Source organism: Epinephelus lanceolatus, chromosome 24 (assembly GCF_041903045.1).
Source record: "Epinephelus lanceolatus isolate andai-2023 chromosome 24, ASM4190304v1, whole genome shotgun sequence".
In the NCBI taxonomy this organism is placed as follows: domain Eukaryota; kingdom Metazoa; phylum Chordata; class Actinopteri; order Perciformes; family Serranidae; genus Epinephelus; species Epinephelus lanceolatus.
In genome coordinates, this window is record NC_135757.1 from 23832813 (window position 1) to 23848237 (window position 15425).

General features: G+C 48.8%; 24 non-coding genes across 24 annotated transcripts; 20 read left to right on the top strand and 4 right to left on the bottom strand.

The window, feature by feature from the left end:
- Window positions 1–428: 428 nt before the first annotated feature.
- Window positions 429–499, top strand: trnag-ccc (transfer RNA glycine (anticodon CCC)). The gene has a single exon. It is a non-coding gene; the product is annotated as a tRNA-Gly (tRNA).
- Window positions 500–1246: 747 nt separating this feature from the next.
- Window positions 1247–1317, top strand: trnag-gcc (transfer RNA glycine (anticodon GCC)). The gene has a single exon. It is a non-coding gene; the product is annotated as a tRNA-Gly (tRNA).
- A 135-nt stretch (window positions 1318–1452) lies between these two features.
- trnam-cau (transfer RNA methionine (anticodon CAU)) lies at window positions 1453–1525 on the top strand. The gene has a single exon. It is a non-coding gene; the product is annotated as a tRNA-Met (tRNA).
- A 114-nt stretch (window positions 1526–1639) lies between these two features.
- On the top strand, window positions 1640–1710 carry trnag-gcc (transfer RNA glycine (anticodon GCC)). The gene has a single exon. It is a non-coding gene; the product is annotated as a tRNA-Gly (tRNA).
- Window positions 1711–2308: 598 nt separating this feature from the next.
- On the bottom strand, window positions 2309–2380 carry trnad-guc (transfer RNA aspartic acid (anticodon GUC)). Its single transcript has one exon. It is a non-coding gene; the product is annotated as a tRNA-Asp (tRNA).
- A 1345-nt stretch (window positions 2381–3725) lies between these two features.
- On the top strand, window positions 3726–3796 carry trnag-ccc (transfer RNA glycine (anticodon CCC)). The gene has a single exon. It is a non-coding gene; the product is annotated as a tRNA-Gly (tRNA).
- A 747-nt stretch (window positions 3797–4543) lies between these two features.
- On the top strand, window positions 4544–4614 carry trnag-gcc (transfer RNA glycine (anticodon GCC)). Its single transcript has one exon. It is a non-coding gene; the product is annotated as a tRNA-Gly (tRNA).
- Window positions 4615–4744: 130 nt separating this feature from the next.
- trnam-cau (transfer RNA methionine (anticodon CAU)) lies at window positions 4745–4817 on the top strand. Its single transcript has one exon. It is a non-coding gene; the product is annotated as a tRNA-Met (tRNA).
- A 114-nt stretch (window positions 4818–4931) lies between these two features.
- trnag-gcc (transfer RNA glycine (anticodon GCC)) lies at window positions 4932–5002 on the top strand. Its single transcript has one exon. It is a non-coding gene; the product is annotated as a tRNA-Gly (tRNA).
- Window positions 5003–5600: 598 nt separating this feature from the next.
- trnad-guc (transfer RNA aspartic acid (anticodon GUC)) lies at window positions 5601–5672 on the bottom strand. Its single transcript has one exon. It is a non-coding gene; the product is annotated as a tRNA-Asp (tRNA).
- Window positions 5673–7017: 1345 nt separating this feature from the next.
- Window positions 7018–7088, top strand: trnag-ccc (transfer RNA glycine (anticodon CCC)). The gene has a single exon. It is a non-coding gene; the product is annotated as a tRNA-Gly (tRNA).
- Window positions 7089–7835: 747 nt separating this feature from the next.
- Window positions 7836–7906, top strand: trnag-gcc (transfer RNA glycine (anticodon GCC)). The gene has a single exon. It is a non-coding gene; the product is annotated as a tRNA-Gly (tRNA).
- Window positions 7907–8041: 135 nt separating this feature from the next.
- Window positions 8042–8114, top strand: trnam-cau (transfer RNA methionine (anticodon CAU)). Its single transcript has one exon. It is a non-coding gene; the product is annotated as a tRNA-Met (tRNA).
- Window positions 8115–8228: 114 nt separating this feature from the next.
- trnag-gcc (transfer RNA glycine (anticodon GCC)) lies at window positions 8229–8299 on the top strand. Its single transcript has one exon. It is a non-coding gene; the product is annotated as a tRNA-Gly (tRNA).
- A 598-nt stretch (window positions 8300–8897) lies between these two features.
- trnad-guc (transfer RNA aspartic acid (anticodon GUC)) lies at window positions 8898–8969 on the bottom strand. The gene has a single exon. It is a non-coding gene; the product is annotated as a tRNA-Asp (tRNA).
- Window positions 8970–10314: 1345 nt separating this feature from the next.
- On the top strand, window positions 10315–10385 carry trnag-ccc (transfer RNA glycine (anticodon CCC)). Its single transcript has one exon. It is a non-coding gene; the product is annotated as a tRNA-Gly (tRNA).
- A 747-nt stretch (window positions 10386–11132) lies between these two features.
- trnag-gcc (transfer RNA glycine (anticodon GCC)) lies at window positions 11133–11203 on the top strand. Its single transcript has one exon. It is a non-coding gene; the product is annotated as a tRNA-Gly (tRNA).
- Window positions 11204–11338: 135 nt separating this feature from the next.
- trnam-cau (transfer RNA methionine (anticodon CAU)) lies at window positions 11339–11411 on the top strand. The gene has a single exon. It is a non-coding gene; the product is annotated as a tRNA-Met (tRNA).
- Window positions 11412–11525: 114 nt separating this feature from the next.
- On the top strand, window positions 11526–11596 carry trnag-gcc (transfer RNA glycine (anticodon GCC)). The gene has a single exon. It is a non-coding gene; the product is annotated as a tRNA-Gly (tRNA).
- A 598-nt stretch (window positions 11597–12194) lies between these two features.
- On the bottom strand, window positions 12195–12266 carry trnad-guc (transfer RNA aspartic acid (anticodon GUC)). The gene has a single exon. It is a non-coding gene; the product is annotated as a tRNA-Asp (tRNA).
- Window positions 12267–13611: 1345 nt separating this feature from the next.
- Window positions 13612–13682, top strand: trnag-ccc (transfer RNA glycine (anticodon CCC)). The gene has a single exon. It is a non-coding gene; the product is annotated as a tRNA-Gly (tRNA).
- A 747-nt stretch (window positions 13683–14429) lies between these two features.
- On the top strand, window positions 14430–14500 carry trnag-gcc (transfer RNA glycine (anticodon GCC)). The gene has a single exon. It is a non-coding gene; the product is annotated as a tRNA-Gly (tRNA).
- A 135-nt stretch (window positions 14501–14635) lies between these two features.
- Window positions 14636–14708, top strand: trnam-cau (transfer RNA methionine (anticodon CAU)). Its single transcript has one exon. It is a non-coding gene; the product is annotated as a tRNA-Met (tRNA).
- Window positions 14709–14822: 114 nt separating this feature from the next.
- On the top strand, window positions 14823–14893 carry trnag-gcc (transfer RNA glycine (anticodon GCC)). Its single transcript has one exon. It is a non-coding gene; the product is annotated as a tRNA-Gly (tRNA).
- Window positions 14894–15425: the final 532 nt, after the last annotated feature.

Here is a 15425-nt window from a genome sequence, read left to right on the forward strand (position 1 = left end):
GTAGGCTGCAAACAATCACAGCAACAGCTCAGTAAACCGCATTAAATGCCATACAACAAGTTAAGCAGTCTTGCTTAGCCCATACATCTGTGATAAAGCTATGCCCAGTTGTTATATTACCAATCCTTGATTGGATGGAAGAAAGAGTTGCTTTGTGGTGTGGTGCTTTGTTAGCAGTCTTTGTTGTGTCCTTGTTCCAAAGGTGCAGATCCGAGGAAGCCGCTCGCTCGGGGTCCGTGCAGAGGTAGATGCTGGGTTGCTAATTCACAGACAAAGCACTTGTCATATGCTGGACACATTTTCCCCACAAATACGACATGCTAATGCTTTTAGCACAAGCCTATGGCATTTTACCTACCGCTGCCAACGCATAAGGTCTCGTGGATGGCGCCTGTGGCACAGCAGTAATAAGGAAGGGTGTCGCGTGCGCATTGGTGGTTCAGTGGTAGAATTCTGGCTTCCCACGCGGGAGACCCGGGTCCGATTCCCGGCCAATGCAATGAGCTTTCCCCCGCTGTTAGGAATCAGCCCTTGCACGGCTTCTTCATCTTCTGGCAGTTAATACCTGAGGGGTTTACCACTAAGCAGGACTGGCTGCTTAGCGAGGTATGCCGAGTCTGAAGCCACAGCTTTGCCGTCCCACGAAGGCGGCCCTCTTTTAACCTGGCTATATGGCCACGGTCATTTATGCTACCGACCTAACCTGGCCTGGACTAGTTTTTGTTGGGTATTTGGGCTGGAAATCAGTTAAAAAAGCACCTTTCACCGATCCTTTGACAAGCGTCAACTCTGTGGTGAATGTCAGTCTATGAACGGTGCAGATTCTCATCTGAGGGAACACGTTGTAAATGCGCTTTGTCCAACTTGATGCAACGTTACATTAGTAATGCCGCTGAAGAAAAAAAGCGCCCAGTAGCGCATAGCCTTTGTGTGTCAGGTTGCAGGTTGTTTTGTTGTCTTTGCCCTGGGAACAAACTGCATCTCAGTGCTGCAGAAAATGGGGGCAAACGTATTGTTTTATTCTATTGACAAGGTTGTTCTTGCTGTTTGTGAGCTAGCAAAATTGATTGTGTGATTGATTTGTCACCCATGGGATACCACACGAAAAGCGATACCAGTGAATTTTTTTCTCCCCACACCTCTCAGAGCCGAGGGTAGCGCGTCATAGACAGACCAATGGGAGAGGACCAGGTTTTTCTGCTGTGATGTGGGCCTCGTCGGTGTTGTGGATGAAGCGGTGATGTGAGCATTGGTGGTTCAGTGGTAGAATTCTCGCCTGCCACGCGGGAGACCCGGGTCCGATTCCCGGCCAATGCAGTGAGCTTTTAGTGCCGTCTTCAGTCGGCCCTTGGCCATCCAGGGGATTTTCGTGCTAAGGACAAGCAGTCATTTCTGTTCACGTGAGACAAAAGATGCTGTAGATTTGACTCGTGCAGTTGGGTTGCATTTTGTGCCTCGTTGGCGCAGTAGGCAGCGCGTCAGTCTCATAATCTGAAGGTCGTGAGTTCGAGCCTCACACGGGGCAGGTGGTTTTTTTTTTCTTTGTTTCTTTTCTTTTCTTTGTCCTGGCCTGGAATTATCCGCAGTGAACGACACGACTCGAACCGGCGCCTGGGCGGTGTTCAAGCAGCATTTGTCAGCATTGGTGGTTCAGTGGTAGAATTCTCGCCTGCCACGCGGGAGGCCCGGGTTCGATTCCCGGCCAATGCACTATACCTTTGACTCGCTGACGATGAAGATGTGAATATGTCATGGTACATCCATGGCAGAGCCTGACAGTGAAAGACAGCACTTTGATTGACACTTCAGCTGAGGCCACCAGAAGAGGTTTGGATGTGAGTAAAGGAAACAAACAGCTAAAGTCAAGAGGGAGTGGGATTGAAGCAAAGTGCTTAGAGAAGAGAGGCCACTGTTTTTTCCTTTAGCCATGGAGCTCTTGAGCAGAAACGGTTTTTAAAGGTTTGCTAGGGCATGGACAAAATCCTTTGTTCTTTCTACATGGGGTTGTGTTGTTAATGTCCCAAGTGGCAAACTGGCATCTCCAGTCCGTCCTGTGGAACTTCTGGTCTCTCTTTTTGGTCTCCATAGCAGCAGACTAACGCCGCCTGCTGCCACGGACAGCGATTTTCCTCTCACGCAGGTGCAGAACATACGTGCTGGTTGGCGGTTGGCGGTTGGCGGTACAGCAATACGCGGGGTCAGACTGACAGAGTGTTTTTCTTTACAGGAGAAAAGACATAACTGTTAGGCAAGAGTAATTAAGAAATTGCCATAGACAGCGTAACTGGAAACAAAAGCAGCTGTGGCACTCCCCGTCGGGGAATCGAACCCCGGTCTCCCGCGTGACAGGCGGGGATACTCACCACTATACTAACGAGGAGATGTCAGGTGCTGCGGAGGCCTCTGCGCGGCAGGCCCGGGTTCGATCCCCGGCCGATGCAACACCGCCATGTTAGGCTGTTACTGTAGTGTTAGGCGGGATTTAAACTCCTGCGGTGAGCATTTACACTTGAGCCGTGGTGTGTCTGTGTCACTCTGCGGTTACACCTCCAAAACACTAGTCGGCGGCTGGGTTTCTGTGAAGTGCTGTAAAGTTTTGTTGATTCAAAACAAACATTAAACATGGCTTGAACGTGACCATTTCAAACACAAGTCGCAAATCGCCGTCACTAGGACTGGCAGCATTCTCAGACAAAGCACCTGTCTTTTGCTGGACACATTTTCCCCACAAATACAACATGCTAACGTTTTTAGCACAAGCCTATGGCATTTTACATGGTATAAATTAGCCAAGCGGCTAGTAGTGGACTTTTTTCTCTGCTCCAAGGACAAGGACAGAGGACAACAAGAACAACAACAGCAACTTTTAACAAAGGTAACGTTACAAAATTCTGCTCCCTTGACCCTCGCAAGGTTCACCGACAAAACAACTGTCTTATACTAATCACGTTTTGCAAACAAATGTAACATGCTAGCGTTATTAGCACAAGCCTATGGCATTTTACATTGTATAGATTAGCCTAGCGACGAGCGGAGATTCCCTCTGCTCATGGGAAGCCAGGCTAAATCCCGAAGTGTAAATCCCCGAAGGATAAATCACACACAAGGCTGTGAACTGCTATTTCTGTGGAGGCTTTATTGTCTTCACAATGTATTGTTTGTTATCTGTGGAATAAAAGTAAATAAAAGCTTTGTTTCCATAGGGGAAATGGTTTCAGCTTACGAAAATAGACAGGAGGCCCGTGTAACCGCGGCGCGAAGTCACATTTCTTGGGGAGGTGCATGTCAGGCCATGGCGTAGGCTGCAAACAATCACAGCAACAGCTCAGTAAACCGCATTAAATGCCATACAACAAGTTAAGCAGTCTTGCTTAGCCCATACATCTGTGATAAAGCTATGCCCAGTTGTTATATTACCAATCCTTGATTGGATGGAAGAAAGAGTTGCTTTGTGGTGTGGTGCTTTGTTAGCAGTCTTTGTTGTGTCCTTGTTCCAAAGGTGCAGATCCGAGGAAGCCGCTCGCTCGGGGTCCGTGCAGAGGTAGATGCTGGGTTGCTAATTCACCGACAAAGCACTTGTCATATGCTGGACACATTTTCCCCACAAATACGACATGCTAATGCTTTTAGCACAAGCCTATGGCATTTTACCTACTGCCGCCAACGCATAAGGTCTCGTGGATGGCGCCTGTGGCACAGCAGTAATAAGGAAGGGTGTCGCGTGCGCATTGGTGGTTCAGTGGTAGAATTCTGGCTTCCCACGCGGGAGACCTGGGTCCGATTCCCGGCCAATGCAATGAGCTTTCCCCCGCTGTTAGGAATCAGCCCTTGCACGGCTTCTTCATCTTCTGGCAGTTAATACCTGAGGGGTTTACCACTAAGCAGGACTGGCTGCTTAGCGAGGTATGCCGAGTCTGAAGCCACAGCTTTGCCGTCCCACGAAGGCGGCCCTCTTTTAACCTGGCTATATGGCCACGGTCATTTATGCTACCGACCTAACCTGGCCTGGACTAGTTTTTGTTGGGTATTTGGGCTGGAAATCAGTTAAAAAAGCACCTTTCACCGATCCTTTGACAAGCGTCAACTCTGTGGTGAATGTCAGTCTATGAACGGTGCAGATTCTCATCTGAGGGAACACGTTGTAAATGCGCTTTGTCCAACTTGATGCAACGTTACATTAGTAATGCCGCTGAAGAAAAAAAGCGCCCAGTAGCGCATAGCCTTTGTGTGTCAGGTTGCAGGTTGTTTTGTTGTCTTTGCCCTGGGAACAAACTGCATCTCAGTGCTGCAGAAAATGGGGGCAAATGTATTGTTTTATTCTATTGACAAGGTTGTTCTTGCTGTTTGTGAGCTAGCAAAATTGATTGTGTGATTGATTTGTCACCCATGGGATACCACACGAAAAGCGATACCAGTGAATTTTTTTCTCCCCTCACCTCTCAGAGCCGAGGGTAGCGCGTCATAGACAGACCAATGGGAGAGGACCAGGTTTTTCTGCTGTGATGTGGGCCTCGTCGGTGTTGTGGATGAAGCGGTGATGTGAGCATTGGTGGTTCAGTGGTAGAATTCTCGCCTGCCACGCAGGAGACCCGGGTCCGATTCCCGGCCAATGCAGTGAGCTTTTAGTGCCGTCTTCAGTCGGCCCTTGGCCATCCAGGGGATTTTCGTGCTAAGGACAAGCAGTCATTTCTGTTCACGTGAGACAAAAGATAGATTTGACTCGTGCAGTTTGGTTGCATTTTGTGCCTCGTTGGCGCAGTAGGCAGCGCGTCAGTCTCATAATCTGAAGGTCGTGAGTTCGAGCCTCACACGGGGCAGGTGGTTTTTTTTTTCTTTGTTTCTTTTCTTTTCTTTGTCCTGGCCTGGAATTATCCGCAGTGAACGACACGACTCGAACCGACGCCTGGGCGATGTTCAAGCAGCATTTGTCAGCATTGGTGGTTCAGTGGTAGAATTCTCGCCTGCCACGCGGGAGGCCCGGGTTCGATTCCCGGCCAATGCACTATACCTTTGACTCGCTGACGATGAAGATGTGAATATGTCGTGGTACATCCATGGCAGAGCCTGACAGTGAAAGACAGCACTTTGATTGACACTTCAGCTGAGGCCACCAGAAGAGGTTTGGATGTGAGTAAAGGAAACAAACAGCTAAAGTCAAGAGGGAGTGGGATTGAAGCAAAGTGCTTAGAGAAGAGAGGCCACTGTTTTTTCCTTTAGCCATGGAGCTCTTGAGCAGAAACGGTTTTTAAAGGTTTGCTAGGGCATGGACAAAATCCTTTGTTCTTTCTACATGGGGTTGTGTTGTTAATGTCCCAAGTGGCAAACTGGCATCTCCAGTCCGTCCTGTGGAACTTCTGGTCTCTCTTTTTGGTCTCCATAGCAGCAGACTAACGCCGCCTGCTGCCACGGACAGCGATTTTCCTCTCACGCAGGTGCAGAACATACGTGCTGGTTGGCGGTTGGCGGTTGGCGGTACAGCAATACGCGGGGTCAGACTGACAGAGTGTTTTTCTTTACAGGAGAAAAGACATAACTGTTAGGCAAGAGTAATTAAGAAATTGCCATAGACAGCGTAACTGGAAACAAAAGCAGCTGTGGCACTCCCCGTCGGGGAATCGAACCCCGGTCTCCCGCGTGACAGGCGGGGATACTCACCACTATACTAACGAGGAGATGTCAGGTGCTGCGGAGGCCTCTGCGCGGCAGGCCCGGGTTCGATCCCCGGCCGATGCAACACCGCCATGTTAGGCTGTTACTGTAGTGTTAGGCGGGATTTAAACTCCTGCGGTGAGCATTTACACTTGAGCCGTGGTGTGTCTGTGTCACTCTGCGGTTACACCTCCAAAACACTAGTCGGCGGCTGGGTTTCTGTGAAGTGCTGTAAAGTTTTGTTGATTCAAAACAAACATTAAACATGGCTTGAACGTGACCATTTCAAACACAAGTCGCAAATCGCCGTCACTAGGACTGGCAGCATTCTCAGACAAAGCACCTGTCTTTTGCTGGACACATTTTCCCCACAAATACAACATGCTAACGTTTTTAGCACAAGCCTATGGCATTTTACATGGTATAAATTAGCCAAGCGGCTAGTAGTGGACTTTTTTCTCTGCTCCAAGGACAAGGACAGAGGACAACAAGAACAACAACAGCAACTTTTAACAAAGGTAACGTTACAAAATTCTGCTCCCTTGACCCTCGCAAGGTTCACCGACAAAACAACTGTCTTATACTAATCACGTTTTGCAAACAAATGTAACATGCTAGCGTTATTAGCACAAGCCTATGGCATTTTACATTGTATAGATTAGCCTAGCGACGAGCGGAGATTCCCTCTGCTCATGGGAAGCCAGGCTAAATCCCGAAGTGTAAATCCCCGAAGGATAAATCACACACAAGGCTGTGAACTGCTATTTCTGTGGAGGCTTTATTGTCTTCACAATGTATTGTTTGTTATCTGTGGAATAAAAGTAAATAAAAGCTTTGTTTCCATAGGGGAAATGGTTTCAGCTTACGAAAATAGACAGGAGGCCCGTGTAACCGCGGCGCGAAGTCACATTTCTTGGGGAGGTGCATGTCAGGCCATGGCGTAGGCTGCAAACAATCACAGCAACAGCTCAGTAAACCGCATTAAATGCCATACAACAAGTTAAGCAGTCTTGCTTAGCCCATACATCTGTGATAAAGCTATGCCCAGTTGTTATATTACCAATCCTTGATTGGATGGAAGAAAGAGTTGCTTTGTGGTGTGGTGCTTTGTTAGCAGTCTTTGTTGTGTCCTTGTTCCAAAGGTGCAGATCCGAGGAAGCCGCTCGCTCGGGGTCCGTGCAGAGGTAGATGCTGGGTTGCTAATTCACAGACAAAGCACTTGTCATATGCTGGACACATTTTCCCCACAAATACGACATGCTAATGCTTTTAGCACAAGCCTATGGCATTTTACCTACCGCTGCCAACGCATAAGGTCTCGTGGATGGCGCCTGTGGCACAGCAGTAATAAGGAAGGGTGTCGCGTGCGCATTGGTGGTTCAGTGGTAGAATTCTGGCTTCCCACGCGGGAGACCCGGGTCCGATTCCCGGCCAATGCAATGAGCTTTCCCCCGCTGTTAGGAATCAGCCCTTGCACGGCTTCTTCATCTTCTGGCAGTTAATACCTGAGGGGTTTACCACTAAGCAGGACTGGCTGCTTAGCGAGGTATGCCGAGTCTGAAGCCACAGCTTTGCCGTCCCACGAAGGCGGCCCTCTTTTAACCTGGCTATATGGCCACGGTCATTTATGCTACCGACCTAACCTGGCCTGGACTAGTTTTTGTTGGGTATTTGGGCTGGAAATCAGTTAAAAAAGCACCTTTCACCGATCCTTTGACAAGCGTCAACTCTGTGGTGAATGTCAGTCTATGAACGGTGCAGATTCTCATCTGAGGGAACACGTTGTAAATGCGCTTTGTCCAACTTGATGCAACGTTACATTAGTAATGCCGCTGAAGAAAAAAAGCGCCCAGTAGCGCATAGCCTTTGTGTGTCAGGTTGCAGGTTGTTTTGTTGTCTTTGCCCTGGGAACAAACTGCATCTCAGTGCTGCAGAAAATGGGGGCAAACGTATTGTTTTATTCTATTGACAAGGTTGTTCTTGCTGTTTGTGAGCTAGCAAAATTGATTGTGTGATTGATTTGTCACCCATGGGATACCACACGAAAAGCGATACCAGTGAATTTTTTTCTCCCCACACCTCTCAGAGCCGAGGGTAGCGCGTCATAGACAGACCAATGGGAGAGGACCAGGTTTTTCTGCTGTGATGTGGGCCTCGTCGGTGTTGTGGATGAAGCGGTGATGTGAGCATTGGTGGTTCAGTGGTAGAATTCTCGCCTGCCACGCGGGAGACCCGGGTCCGATTCCCGGCCAATGCAGTGAGCTTTTAGTGCCGTCTTCAGTCGGCCCTTGGCCATCCAGGGGATTTTCGTGCTAAGGACAAGCAGTCATTTCTGTTCACGTGAGACAAAAGATGCTGTAGATTTGACTCGTGCAGTTGGGTTGCATTTTGTGCCTCGTTGGCGCAGTAGGCAGCGCGTCAGTCTCATAATCTGAAGGTCGTGAGTTCGAGCCTCACACGGGGCAGGTGGTTTTTTTTTTCTTTGTTTCTTTTCTTTTCTTTGTCCTGGCCTGGAATTATCCGCAGTGAACGACACGACTCGAACCGGCGCCTGGGCGGTGTTCAAGCAGCATTTGTCAGCATTGGTGGTTCAGTGGTAGAATTCTCGCCTGCCACGCGGGAGGCCCGGGTTCGATTCCCGGCCAATGCACTATACCTTTGACTCGCTGACGATGAAGATGTGAATATGTCATGGTACATCCATGGCAGAGCCTGACAGTGAAAGACAGCACTTTGATTGACACTTCAGCTGAGGCCACCAGAAGAGGTTTGGATGTGAGTAAAGGAAACAAACAGCTAAAGTCAAGAGGGAGTGGGATTGAAGCAAAGTGCTTAGAGAAGAGAGGCCACTGTTTTTTCCTTTAGCCATGGAGCTCTTGAGCAGAAACGGTTTTTAAAGGTTTGCTAGGGCATGGACAAAATCCTTTGTTCTTTCTACATGGGGTTGTGTTGTTAATGTCCCAAGTGGCAAACTGGCATCTCCAGTCCGTCCTGTGGAACTTCTGGTCTCTCTTTTTGGTCTCCATAGCAGCAGACTAACGCCGCCTGCTGCCACGGACAGCGATTTTCCTCTCACGCAGGTGCAGAACATACGTGCTGGTTGGCGGTTGGCGGTTGGCGGTACAGCAATACGCGGGGTCAGACTGACAGAGTGTTTTTCTTTACAGGAGAAAAGACATAACTGTTAGGCAAGAGTAATTAAGAAATTGCCATAGACAGCGTAACTGGAAACAAAAGCAGCTGTGGCACTCCCCGTCGGGGAATCGAACCCCGGTCTCCCGCGTGACAGGCGGGGATACTCACCACTATACTAACGAGGAGATGTCAGGTGCTGCGGAGGCCTCTGCGCGGCAGGCCCGGGTTCGATCCCCGGCCGATGCAACACCGCCATGTTAGGCTGTTACTGTAGTGTTAGGCGGGATTTAAACTCCTGCGGTGAGCATTTACACTTGAGCCGTGGTGTGTCTGTGTCACTCTGCGGTTACACCTCCAAAACACTAGTCGGCGGCTGGGTTTCTGTGAAGTGCTGTAAAGTTTTGTTGATTCAAAACAAACATTAAACATGGCTTGAACGTGACCATTTCAAACACAAGTCGCAAATCGCCGTCACTAGGACTGGCAGCATTCTCAGACAAAGCACCTGTCTTTTGCTGGACACATTTTCCCCACAAATACAACATGCTAACGTTTTTAGCACAAGCCTATGGCATTTTACATGGTATAAATTAGCCAAGCGGCTAGTAGTGGACTTTTTTCTCTGCTCCAAGGACAAGGACAGAGGACAACAAGAACAACAACAGCAACTTTTAACAAAGGTAACGTTACAAAATTCTGCTCCCTTGACCCTCGCAAGGTTCACCGACAAAACAACTGTCTTATACTAATCACGTTTTGCAAACAAATGTAACATGCTAGCGTTATTAGCACAAGCCTATGGCATTTTACATTGTATAGATTAGCCTAGCGACGAGCGGAGATTCCCTCTGCTCATGGGAAGCCAGGCTAAATCCCGAAGTGTAAATCCCCGAAGGATAAATCACACACAAGGCTGTGAACTGCTATTTCTGTGGAGGCTTTATTGTCTTCACAATGTATTGTTTGTTATCTGTGGAATAAAAGTAAATAAAAGCTTTGTTTCCATAGGGGAAATGGTTTCAGCTTACGAAAATAGACAGGAGGCCCGTGTAACCGCGGCGCGAAGTCACATTTCTTGGGGAGGTGCATGTCAGGCCATGGCGTAGGCTGCAAACAATCACAGCAACAGCTCAGTAAACCGCATTAAATGCCATACAACAAGTTAAGCAGTCTTGCTTAGCCCATACATCTGTGATAAAGCTATGCCCAGTTGTTATATTACCAATCCTTGATTGGATGGAAGAAAGAGTTGCTTTGTGGTGTGGTGCTTTGTTAGCAGTCTTTGTTGTGTCCTTGTTCCAAAGGTGCAGATCCGAGGAAGCCGCTCGCTTGGGGTCCGTGCAGAGGTAGATGCTGGGTTGCTAATTCACAGACAAAGCACTTGTCATATGCTGGACACATTTTCCCCACAAATACGACATGCTAATGCTTTTAGCACAAGCCTATGGCATTTTACCTACCGCTGCCAACGCATAAGGTCTCGTGGATGGCGCCTGTGGCACAGCAGTAATAAGGAAGGGTGTCGCGTGCGCATTGGTGGTTCAGTGGTAGAATTCTGGCTTCCCACGCGGGAGACCCGGGTCCGATTCCCGGCCAATGCAATGAGCTTTCCCCCGCTGTTAGGAATCAGCCCTTGCACGGCTTCTTCATCTTCTGGCAGTTAATACCTGAGGGGTTTACCACTAAGCAGGACTGGCTGCTTAGCGAGGTATGCCGAGTCTGAAGCCACAGCTTTGCCGTCCCACGAAGGCGGCCCTCTTTTAACCTGGCTATATGGCCACGGTCATTTATGCTACCGACCTAACCTGGCCTGGACTAGTTTTTGTTGGGTATTTGGGCTGGAAATCAGTTAAAAAAGCACCTTTCACCGATCCTTTGACAAGCGTCAACTCTGTGGTGAATGTCAGTCTATGAACGGTGCAGATTCTCATCTGAGGGAACACGTTGTAAATGCGCTTTGTCCAACTTGATGCAACGTTACATTAGTAATGCCGCTGAAGAAAAAAAGCGCCCAGTAGCGCATAGCCTTTGTGTGTCAGGTTGCAGGTTGTTTTGTTGTCTTTGCCCTGGGAACAAACTGCATCTCAGTGCTGCAGAAAATGGGGGCAAACGTATTGTTTTATTCTATTGACAAGGTTGTTCTTGCTGTTTGTGAGCTAGCAAAATTGATTGTGTGATTGATTTGTCACCCATGGGATACCACACGAAAAGCGATACCAGTGAATTTTTTTCTCCCCTCACCTCTCAGAGCCGAGGGTAGCGCGTCATAGACAGACCAATGGGAGAGGACCAGGTTTTTCTGCTGTGATGTGGGCCTCGTCGGTGTTGTGGATGAAGCGGTGATGTGAGCATTGGTGGTTCAGTGGTAGAATTCTCGCCTGCCACGCGGGAGACCCGGGTCCGATTCCCGGCCAATGCAGTGAGCTTTTAGTGCCGTCTTCAGTCGGCCCTTGGCCATCCAGGGGATTTTCGTGCTAAGGACAAGCAGTCATTTCTGTTCACGTGAGACAAAAGATGCTGTAGATTTGACTCGTGCAGTTGGGTTGCATTTTGTGCCTCGTTGGCGCAGTAGGCAGCGCGTCAGTCTCATAATCTGAAGGTCGTGAGTTCGAGCCTCACACGGGGCAGGTGGTTTTTTTTTTCTTTGTTTCTTTTCTTTTCTTTGTCCTGGCCTGGAATTATCCGCAGTGAACGACACGACTCGAACCGGCGCCTGGGCGATGTTCAAGCAGCATTTGTCAGCATTGGTGGTTCAGTGGTAGAATTCTCGCCTGCCACGCGGGAGGCCTGGGTTCGATTCCCGGCCAATGCACTATACCTTTGACTCGCTGACGATGAAGATGTGAATATGTCATGGTACATCCATGGCAGAGCCTGACAGTGAAAGACAGCACTTTGATTGACACTTCAGCTGAGGCCACCAGAAGAGGTTTGGATGTGAGTAAAGGAAACAAACAGCTAAAGTCAAGAGGGAGTGGGATTGAAGCAAAGTGCTTAGAGAAGAGAGGCCACTGTTTTTTCCTTTAGCCATGGAGCTCTTGAGCAGAAACGGTTTTTAAAGGTTTGCTAGGGCATGGACAAAATCCTTTGTTCTTTCTACATGGGGTTGTGTTGTTAATGTCCCAAGTGGCAAACTGGCATCTCCAGTCCGTCCTGTGGAACTTCTGGTCTCTCTTTTTGGTCTCCATAGCAGCAGACTAACGCCGCCTGCTGCCACGGACAGCGATTTTCCTCTCACGCAGGTGCAGAACATACGTGCTGGTTGGCGGTTGGCGGTTGGCGGTACAGCAATACGCGGGGTCAGACTGACAGAGTGTTTTTCTTTACAGGAGAAAAGACATAACTGTTAGGCAAGAGTAATTAAGAAATTGCCATAGACAGCGTAACTGGAAACAAAAGCAGCTGTGGCACTCCCCGTCGGGGAATCGAACCCCGGTCTCCCGCGTGACAGGCGGGGATACTCACCACTATACTAACGAGGAGATGTCAGGTGCTGCGGAGGCCTCTGCGCGGCAGGCCCGGGTTCGATCCCCGGCCGATGCAACACCGCCATGTTAGGCTGTTACTGTAGTGTTAGGCGGGATTTAAACTCCTGCGGTGAGCATTTACACTTGAGCCGTGGTGTGTCTGTGTCACTCTGCGGTTACACCTCCAAAACACTAGTCGGCGGCTGGGTTTCTGTGAAGTGCTGTAAAGTTTTGTTGATTCAAAACAAACATTAAACATGGCTTGAACGTGACCATTTCAAACACAAGTCGCAAATCGCCGTCACTAGGACTGGCAGCATTCTCAGACAAAGCACCTGTCTTTTGCTGGACACATTTTCCCCACAAATACAACATGCTAACGTTTTTAGCACAAGCCTATGGCATTTTACATGGTATAAATTAGCCAAGCGGCTAGTAGTGGACTTTTTTCTCTGCTCCAAGGACAAGGACAGAGGACAACAAGAACAACAACAGCAACTTTTAACAAAGGTAACGTTACAAAATTCTGCTCCCTTGACCCTCGCAAGGTTCACCGACAAAACAACTGTCTTATACTAATCACGTTTTGCAAACAAATGTAACATGCTAGCGTTATTAGCACAAGCCTATGGCATTTTACATTGTATAGATTAGCCTAGCGACGAGCGGAGATTCCCTCTGCTCATGGGAAGCCAGGCTAAATCCCGAAGTGTAAATCCCCGAAGGATAAATCACACACAAGGCTGTGAACTGCTATTTCTGTGGAGGCTTTATTGTCTTCACAATGTATTGTTTGTTATCTGTGGAATAAAAGTAAATAAAAGCTTTGTTTCCATAGGGGAAATGGTTTCAGCTTACGAAAATAGACAGGAGGCCCGTGTAACCGCGGCGCGAAGTCACATTTCTTGGGGAGGTGCATGTCAGGCCATGGCGTAGGCTGCAAACAATCACAGCAACAGCTCAGTAAACCGCATTAAATGCCATACAACAAGTTAAGCAGTCTTGCTTAGCCCATACATCTGTGATAAAGCTATGCCCAGTTGTTATATTACCAATCCTTGATTGGATGGAAGAAAGAGTTGCTTTGTGGTGTGGTGCTTTGTTAGCAGTCTTTGTTGTGTCCTTGTTCCAAAGGTGCAGATCCGAGGAAGCCGCTCGCTTGGGGTCCGTGCAGAGGTAGATGCTGGGTTGCTAATTCACAGACAAAGCACTTGTCATATGCTGGACACATTTTCCCCACAAATACGACATGCTAATGCTTTTAGCACAAGCCTATGGCATTTTACCTACCGCTGCCAACGCATAAGGTCTCGTGGATGGCGCCTGTGGCACAGCAGTAATAAGGAAGGGTGTCGCGTGCGCATTGGTGGTTCAGTGGTAGAATTCTGGCTTCCCACGCGGGAGACCCGGGTCCGATTCCCGGCCAATGCAATGAGCTTTCCCCCGCTGTTAGGAATCAGCCCTTGCACGGCTTCTTCATCTTCTGGCAGTTAATACCTGAGGGGTTTACCACTAAGCAGGACTGGCTGCTTAGCGAGGTATGCCGAGTCTGAAGCCACAGCTTTGCCGTCCCACGAAGGCGGCCCTCTTTTAACCTGGCTATATGGCCACGGTCATTTATGCTACCGACCTAACCTGGCCTGGACTAGTTTTTGTTGGGTATTTGGGCTGGAAATCAGTTAAAAAAGCACCTTTCACCGATCCTTTGACAAGCGTCAACTCTGTGGTGAATGTCAGTCTATGAACGGTGCAGATTCTCATCTGAGGGAACACGTTGTAAATGCGCTTTGTCCAACTTGATGCAACGTTACATTAGTAATGCCGCTGAAGAAAAAAAGCGCCCAGTAGCGCATAGCCTTTGTGTGTCAGGTTGCAGGTTGTTTTGTTGTCTTTGCCCTGGGAACAAACTGCATCTCAGTGCTGCAGAAAATGGGGGCAAACGTATTGTTTTATTCTATTGACAAGGTTGTTCTTGCTGTTTGTGAGCTAGCAAAATTGATTGTGTGATTGATTTGTCACCCATGGGATACCACACGAAAAGCGATACCAGTGAATTTTTTTCTCCCCTCACCTCTCAGAGCCGAGGGTAGCGCGTCATAGACAGACCAATGGGAGAGGACCAGGTTTTTCTGCTGTGATGTGGGCCTCGTCGGTGTTGTGGATGAAGCGGTGATGTGAGCATTGGTGGTTCAGTGGTAGAATTCTCGCCTGCCACGCGGGAGACCCGGGTCCGATTCCCGGCCAATGCAGTGAGCTTTTAGTGCCGTCTTCAGTCGGCCCTTGGCCATCCAGGGGATTTTCGTGCTAAGGACAAGCAGTCATTTCTGTTCACGTGAGACAAAAGATGCTGTAGATTTGACTCGTGCAGTTGGGTTGCATTTTGTGCCTCGTTGGCGCAGTAGGCAGCGCGTCAGTCTCATAATCTGAAGGTCGTGAGTTCGAGCCTCACACGGGGCAGGTGGTTTTTTTTTTCTTTGTTTCTTTTCTTTTCTTTGTCCTGGCCTGGAATTATCCGCAGTGAACGACACGACTCGAACCGGCGCCTGGGCGATGTTCAAGCAGCATTTGTCAGCATTGGTGGTTCAGTGGTAGAATTCTCGCCTGCCACGCGGGAGGCCTGGGTTCGATTCCCGGCCAATGCACTATACCTTTGACTCGCTGACGATGAAGATGTGAATATGTCATGGTACATCCATGGCAGAGCCTGACAGTGAAAGACAGCACTTTGATTGACACTTCAGCTGAGGCCACCAGAAGAGGTTTGGATGTGAGTAAAGGAAACAAACAGCTAAAGTCAAGAGGGAGTGGGATTGAAGCAAAGTGCTTAGAGAAGAGAGGCCACTGTTTTTTCCTTTAGCCATGGAGCTCTTGAGCAGAAACGGTTTTTAAAGGTTTGCTAGGGCATGGACAAAATCCTTTGTTCTTTCTACATGGGGTTGTGTTGTTAATGTCCCAAGTGGCAAACTGGCATCTCCAGTCCGTCCTGTGGAACTTCTGGTCTCTCTTTTTGGTCTCCATAGCAGCAGACTAACGCCGCCTGCTGCCACGGACAGCGATTTTCCTCTCACGCAGGTGCAGAACATACGTGCTGGTTGGCGGTTGGCGGTTGGCGGTACAGCAATACGCGGGGTCAGACTGACAGAGTGTTTTTCTTTACAGGAGAAAAGACATAAC